Source organism: Azolla caroliniana, unplaced genomic scaffold (genome assembly GCF_043228905.1).
Source record: "Azolla caroliniana isolate FFs.n. ecotype wild unplaced genomic scaffold, voAzoCaro1.0.p SCAF_15, whole genome shotgun sequence".
Taxonomy (NCBI): Eukaryota; Viridiplantae; Streptophyta; class Polypodiopsida; order Salviniales; family Salviniaceae; genus Azolla; species Azolla caroliniana.
In genome coordinates this window covers 10,280,238-10,288,183 of record NW_028230450.1, presented here as the reverse complement: position 1 = coordinate 10,288,183, position 7,946 = coordinate 10,280,238, and the positions used below count along the sequence as shown (strand labels likewise).

The window sequence follows — 7,946 nt, the reverse complement described above, 5'->3', positions numbered from 1 at the left end:
CGAGGCATATTTGCACCATCTCATCATCATCTATACTTACACTTATTGAGCCGACTGAGTCGCAAAGCTCCTTGATCTTTAAGGTGTATGTCGTGGTCCTCGTGGTTGAATGTTGTTCAACTCTTGGCGGAGTTGCAGCTTCCTCGTGGTCGTGTTGGCGGCGAAAATCTTTCGTAGATTTTCCCATGCTTCCTTCGGCGTCTTGGCTTCTCGAATGTAACCGAACATGTTGTCGTGAACACATGTCGCCAAACAATACATCACACGGCTTGCGGCTTGCTCCCATGTCGTGTATCCGGGAGCCGCTTCGGCGGGTCGGTCTTCATGCGCTCCTTTGACGTAGCTCCAATAGCCTTGTCCGACAAGGTATTGGTGCATCTTGTACTCCCAATATGCGAAGTTGTTTCGATCCAACTTCTCGGTAGGGAGAGCACTCCCCATTTGAGTATTCATTATGTCGATTCTTCTTCTTCTTCTTCTCTCTTCGAATGCGAACTATGTAGCAAAGCTACGATAGCTATGAGCTGGTTCTTGGTCGTCGGCGTAGAGTACAACACACGATCACGATGAGGCGAATGGGCTAGATCGAGCTACCAAATTGCTCTGATCCGATGTAAATAATCAAGAGATGGATTCTTGTGAAGCGGAAGAGATATGAGTTATGTGTGTGTATGAGAGAGAGAAAGAGAGAGAGAGAGAGAGAGAGTGAGAGAGAGAGACAAGGAATATGCAAGGTAAAAGTATATTGACAAAGGAGAAAGACTCAACATAATACAAGGTGGGAGGAGGGTGCTTTATATAGTCACCCTCTCTCTTCATTAACTACAAGGCTCATGGAGCATGGGGAATGTGAAAGCTCATAAGTTATGTGTCATAGAATATGATTCTATGACTCATACTAAATGCTAGAATACAAAGAGGTGACTTAATGGTGACTCTTGACTGTTGGAGTGTCTATTCACTCTTAAGGTGAGTTCACACACTAGACCAAGTTGAGCTTGATTCTCAACAAGAACCTTATACGCTCAATCGATGACATTTTCTGCCTATAGTCATTATCGTTATTGTGGTTCCATGCCAACAGCTTTGCCTCTTGAGTTGTGAGACCCACGCAAATTTTGCAGTCGGCATACTTGAAGAAGAAAGTCGTTGGATGTTCTCTTAGCAGTTGCCGACGTGCCTCCGCCGAATGCGGTCCACCAATGACAAAGTAATTATATTGATCATGCTTTCTTATATCGAAATCTTCAATGGTATCACATTCTTCAGGATCCACCATAACAATAAAAGGCACAACGGTAGCATGTGGATTAATTTTCATTTTTTTCTTGAGATTTGAACATGCATTCGGTGTGGCTCTCTAATCTCAAGTGGTCTTCGTCCTGTTTTTTCATCAATAGGGGGCCGATGGATGTGTGTTATAGGCAAATTAAACACTTGCCCTTTCCTAACCAGTTTACGCTGCATTAACTCTCTCTGTATCTTATTCTGCTCGGATGACAACACACCCGATACCAGCTCAGCTCCTGGCATCCCCTTAGTGTCCTCATCTTCGTTTGAGCTTGATGAGTTGGAGTCTGACATTTTAGTGGTCTTCTTTTTTGGTGGTCTTGATTGTACTTTAGATGCCCTTTCCGGGGCCTTTACTAGGGAGGGCAATGGCTCCCTTAGAGTTACATGGCCTTGTATATAAGGCCTCAAGGTAACAATAAGGTTTTGTGAGCTTTCTAGATCTTTTTTAAAAGCATCTGGCCCACAAGATTCCTTTACTAGAAGATCTTCAAAAAGGAACACTTTACGTAGCCCCTTGAGCACTCTATCATTACACGTATGTTGGCCGAATCTGAATCTTCGTAGTCATATCGTAGAATTCGGCCATACATAAATGCGGTTTCATTTTCAAGCTGCCCCTCGCCCTTCTTCTTTGTTGTATACAACACGACTTTTTTCTTGGAGTCGACATATTGCATACTCCATTCCTTGTCTATTAGATCACGGTTAGGAAGGTCTTCACCACCAGTAACTGCTAATAGTTTCTTTTGGATGACCTCATTGGGTGGTTGAGATTTTGGCTCCTCGTTGAAGAGAAGCTTTTTTCGTCTCTTCATGTCATCGGGCTATTAGGGTCTGACTTTCAATTGGAGAACCCTCTATCTGGACCTTTATCTTCTTCACAGGTCAGTCTGACAAGTTCTCAAACGACCTATTTAAGAAAGGTCGCATAGATTAAGGTTGTATATTAAAATACACATAATTAGACGAAGATAAAAACTAGCAGGCGATTTGTGGTATACTATAAATATCAATCATGCATTGAGTGAACATGGTAGTCCTTTATTCAGAAATCCATTCTAGTAAGGGCTATTAAACTTAGAAAATATATATCTTAATAAGTATACAAGGATATATATTATCTTGAATGGTAGGTATGGCTTATATTGATTCCATATCCATATTCTAGAGAATTTGCTTATGATAGACTTGAATTTGGTATCATAAAGGTAATTTGTGGGTTATTTTCTACTATTTTAAGCTATACTAGGTCATAAAACCTCTATAATTAAGGCCCTTATTTGTTACAAAATATGGCAAATCTCCATAAAAAAAGTCCGATTTTGACAGAAAGTTTGATATCTTTTCACACAATACTAAATCATTGCCCCAAAGACACAATATTCCTCTTTAAATTGTGTGTTTTATACAGGAACTCAATACGCCGTATTGTGTTCCTGTATATAGTTTGTGTTTATACATGAACACAATGCAGGGTATCGAGTTCATGTATCAAACACATACTTTATACAGGAATTCGATACGGCGTATCGAGTTCTTGTACAAAACGTAAACTTTAAACATGAACTCGATACGGCGTATCGAGTTCCTGTATAAAACACATGCTTTACACAGGAACTCGATATGGTGTATCGAGTTCCCGTATAAAACAAGAATTTTACACAGGAACTCGATACGGTGTATCGAGTTCCCATATAAAACAAGAATTTTATACGCCGTATCGAGTTCCTGTATAAAACACAAACATAATACATGAGCTTGATACGCCGTATCGAGTTCCTCTGTAAAAGACGTACATAATACAGGAACACAATACGACATATCGAGTTCTTGTTTAAAACGAATACTATATACAGGAAAACACAAACTGTGCACAGGAACTCGATACGACGTATCGAGTTCCTGTATAAACACGAACATAATACAGGAACTCGATACATTGTCTCGAGTTCCTCTTTAAAACAAAAGTTTTAAATAGGAACTCGATACGCCGTATCGAGTTCCTAAACCGAGCCTCGTTTTCGACATTCCCACCAAGGATCCCACATCGCCATATCCTCAATGCTTTCCTCAAGCCCACGAATCCTCTAACCCTTTCGAGCCCTTGGGGGGTACAGTCTGTCGTCCGCGAGGGTCGGGGCATATCATCATATGATCTCTCATCCGAGTGCACTCCTGGGTATTGCTGCCCATAAGCGGACTAACTCGTTGCAACCCCTGCACAGATGATGAAACCGAGCCTCGTTTTCGACCATTAGGTCCATGCTCTGAACGAGTTGTACGATCGATACTTGCAACACAAGCATGTCATTGTAGTATAGTTGTGAGTATTCCTACCTGTCATGCGGGTGACCCGGGTTCGATCCGCGGCAACGGCGCAAAGGGCGGGAAGAATCCGATGTCATCTACTAAGGCATTGCTACCTAGGATCCCGCACCGCCATATCCTCAATGCTTTCCTCGTTCCCCCCCTTTCGAGCCCTTGGTGGGTATAGTCAATTGTCCACGAGGTTCAACATATTTCATCATATGATCTCTCGCCCGAGTGCACTCCTGGGTATTGCCGCCCATAAGCAGACGAATTTGTTGCAACCCCTGCAATGACGACGAAACCGAGCCTCGTTTTCGACATTCGGGTCCATGCTCCGAATGAGTTGTATGATCGATACTTCCAACACAAACATGTCGGTTTAGAATAGTGGCTGGTATTCCCGCTTGTCATGCGGGTGACCTAGGTTCAATCCCCGGCAACGGCGCAAAGGGCGGGGCGAATCCGATGTCATCTACTAAGGCATTGCCGCCTAGGATCCCGCACCGCCATATCCTCAATGCTTTCCTCGGTCCACCGGATCCTCTAACCCTTTCAAGCCTTTGGGGGGTAGAATCTGTCGTCCGCGAGGTTCAGCGCATTTCATCATATGATCTCTCATCTGAGTGCACTATTGGGTATTGCCGCGCATAAGTAGACGAAACCTGGCCTCGTTTTTGACATTCGGGTCCATGCTCCGAGCGAGTTGTACGATCGATACTTCGAACACGTGAACGTCATTGCAATATAGTGGTGAGTATTCCCGCCTATCACGCGGGTGACCCGGGTTCGATCCCCGGCAACGACACGAAGGGTCCTAAACCGCCATATCCTCGATGCTTTCCTCGTTCCCCTGGATCCTCTACCCCTTTCGAGCCTTTCGGGGGTATAGTCCGTCGTCCATGAGGTCGGGTGCATATCATCGTATGATCTCTCGTCCGAGTGCACTCCTGGGTATTGCCGCCCATAAGCGGACGAATTCGTTGTAACCCCTGCAATGACGAAGAAACCGAGCCTCGTTTTCGACATTCGGGTCCATGCTCCGAACGAGTTGTACGATCGATACTTTCACCAGGAGGATGTCGTTGTAGTATAGTGGTGAGTATTCTCGCCTGTCACACGGGTGACCCAGGTTTGATCCCTGGCAACGGCGTGAAGGGTAGGGCGAATCCGATGTCATCTACTAAGGTATTGCCGCCTAGGATCCCGCACCGCCATAGCCTCAATGCTTTCCTCCGTCCCCCGGAACCTCTAACCCTTTCGAGCCTTTGGGGGGTACAGTTGGTTGTCCGCGAGGTTGGGGGCATATCATCAGATGATCTCTCGTCCGAGTGCACTCGTGGGTATTGCCGCCCATATAAACAGACGAATTCGTTGCAACCCCTGCACTGACGACGAAACCGGGCCTCGATTCGACATTCGGGTCCATGCTCCGAACGAGTTGTACGAGAAAGGTGGAAGCACGCTATGGTGTACCAGAAAAGTACTGTTTTTGGCCACAAAAAATGTCAGTCCTTTCAATACTGTTAGGACTAAATAATTGAGAAAAAAAATTAGAGAAAGAAAAATCGATTTTAGGGAGTGGGGTGAGTGTAGTACAAGTTTCATTTAAGAAAAGGAGAGGGGGGAACACGTGAGGAGATGTTCTTTCCATTTTGGGGGCTATTTTCCCCTCACGTCGTTTTTGGCACTTCTCCTCAAACTAACTACTCTTACCCCTCTTCCTCTATCCGTCTGAGCTCTTCAGCTCAAACATCCATGTCAGGTTTCTGGTTTTCCTCCAATGTAAGAGGTTTGTTAGGGTTTAGGGAGCATATCTCAGACATCCATGTCAAGTTTCCGGTTTTGGGTTGAGGATTTATTGTTTTCCTAGGTTTCTGTTTTAGGGTTTGAGTTGAGGATTAGAGACTGTTCTGAGGCCTCTTATAACAGCCAATAGTGACTTCTTCGAGCACGATTTGCTTGCTTCTTCCACCAATTGCAGTTTATGTCGCGGTGATTTGAGGCCTTTTCCACCAAGGCGAGGATCCTTCCACCGAATTGAGGTGGCATATCACACAGATTCAACGCTCCCTCCACCATTGGAGGTTCCTTCCACCAAATCGAGGCGGCATATCACACAGATTCAAGGCTCCCTCCACCATCAGAGGTTCATTCCACCAAATCGAGGTGGCATATCACATAGATTCAACGCTCCCTCCACCATTGGAGGTTCCTTCCACCAAATGGAGGTGGCATATCACACAGATTCAACACTCCCTCCACCATTGGAGGTTCCTTCCACCAATTCGAGGCGGCATATCACACAGATTCAACGCTCCCTCCACCATTGGAGGTTCCTTCCACCAAATCGAGGCGGCATATCACACAAATTCAACACTCCTTCCACCATTGGAGGTTCATTCCACCAAATCGAGGCGGCATATCACACAGATTGAACGCTCCCTCCACCATTGGAGGTTCCTTTCCAATACTAAATTTCAGAACTATTTTTTCATTTTCAGTACTAAACTTTTTCATTTTTAGAAAGTTGTGAATAAAGAAATGCTAATTGTCATCTTTGATCTGTAATTCTAATTCCAAAATGAATTATTTCTCACTTTGCAAGCCTCATTTAAAAACATTTGATTGTGATTTCTTAGTGTAGTCTATATAACATTAACTACTCTCGCAAGACACTTAATTTTTTTGGATAAATCTAGTGACCAAATGGGGATCCCCAACGAGAGTGAGTTGTCATATTGTGAAATGGAAATATTTAGAGTATGTGACTGAAAATATTGGCCAGGGACTTGTAACTAAGCGTATCAAGGAAGTATATAAGGAGACATGTGCTGCTACCCTTCTCTCAGAATTTAAGAAACAACTTGGGGATTTCATTCCACATAACTTCCGGAGTTATTGGCAAAATTCACAGTTCAAGGAAAGTATTAATAACTTACCAACGAATGTCATCGTATCCGTTATTGACTCTGTACAAAACTATACATTTAAACTACTTGTTCAACATTGTTTTAAGCTTCACCATGCAGATTTATTGTCTCTAGGGTTTAGCTTTAACTGTCATTGGCTTTGGTCTGATGGTGCTGCCTCGCAGTTTAAGGTGGCAAGATCGTTCTACTTTATCACTAGGTAATTTTTAATCCATATGTTTAGTACTTATAATGCAATGTCTAAGGAAGTAAGCCTTGTGCTAGTGCATGCATACTAATTATGTTTGTAACTATGTTAAGTGTTCTTGATTGATCACATAGTACCATTCTGTCACGTGGATCTGTGTTTATTATCTTTTAATCCATGTGAAGTGTTCTCGATAGACACATTGTACTGTGTTGTATTTGTACTAAATCAGTATTTATTGAAGGATGTAAAGTACTCGTCTTGTACTCATAATATTGTCCATTCTTAAGAGTTTGTACTAATTATCTTTTAATCCATGTTGAGTGTTCTCCATGGACACACTATATTGTACTGTGTGTTGTATCTGCACTAAATCAGTATTTATTGAAGGATGTAAAGTACTCGTCTTGTACTCACAGTATTGTCCGTCCTTAAGAGTTAGTACTAATTATCTTTTAATCCATGTTGAGTGTTCTCCATGGACACACTATATTGTACTGTGTGTTGTATCTATACTAAATCAGTATTTATTGAAGGATGTAAAGTACATGTCTTGTACTCATAGTACTGTCCTATATTGAAGAATTTGTACTAAATTATCTTTTAATCCATGTTGTGTTCTCTATGGACACATTGTACTGTACTGTGTGTTTTATCTGTACTAAATCAGTATTAATGGATGTAAAGTACTCGTCGTCAGCACCATAGTGTTGTTCAATATTGAAGAGTTTGTACTAATTATCTTTTAATACATGTAGAGTGTTTTCCATGAACATATTGTACTATGCTTTGTATTGTATCCGTACTAAATTAGTATTAATGGATGCTAAGTATAGATGGTTGACAACATAGTACTATTTATCTTTTAATCAGTGTAGAGTGTTCTCCATGGATACGTTGTGCTATGCTTTGTTTTGTATTTGTACTAAATCAATATTAATGGATGTATAGTACTCTCGATTGACAACATAGTACTAATGTTTGTTAGAAACTTGGGATACAAAAGCAGATACTTCTCCATATTCAACATTCGTATGCAATGGAACTACTTCGGGTCTGGACATGGAAAAGGAGAGCATGATGGCGTGGGGGTTGTGATCAAACGTGCCCTTACAAGTGAGCAGCTGGATAATAATGGTGCTAAGTTACAAAATGCACATGATGTTGTGGAGTGGCTAACATGGAAGATGTCAAATGATGGTAAGAACAGATTGTTTGTTGAGGTT

General features: G+C 42.4%; 1 non-coding gene across 1 annotated transcript; it reads left to right on the top strand.

Moving 5' to 3' along the window:
* The first annotated feature begins 4,336 nt into the window (after nucleotides 1–4,336).
* TRNAD-AUC (transfer RNA aspartic acid (anticodon AUC)) lies at nucleotides 4,337–4,408 on the top strand. Its single transcript has one exon. It is a non-coding gene; the product is annotated as a tRNA-Asp (tRNA).
* Nucleotides 4,409–7,946: the final 3,538 nt, after the last annotated feature.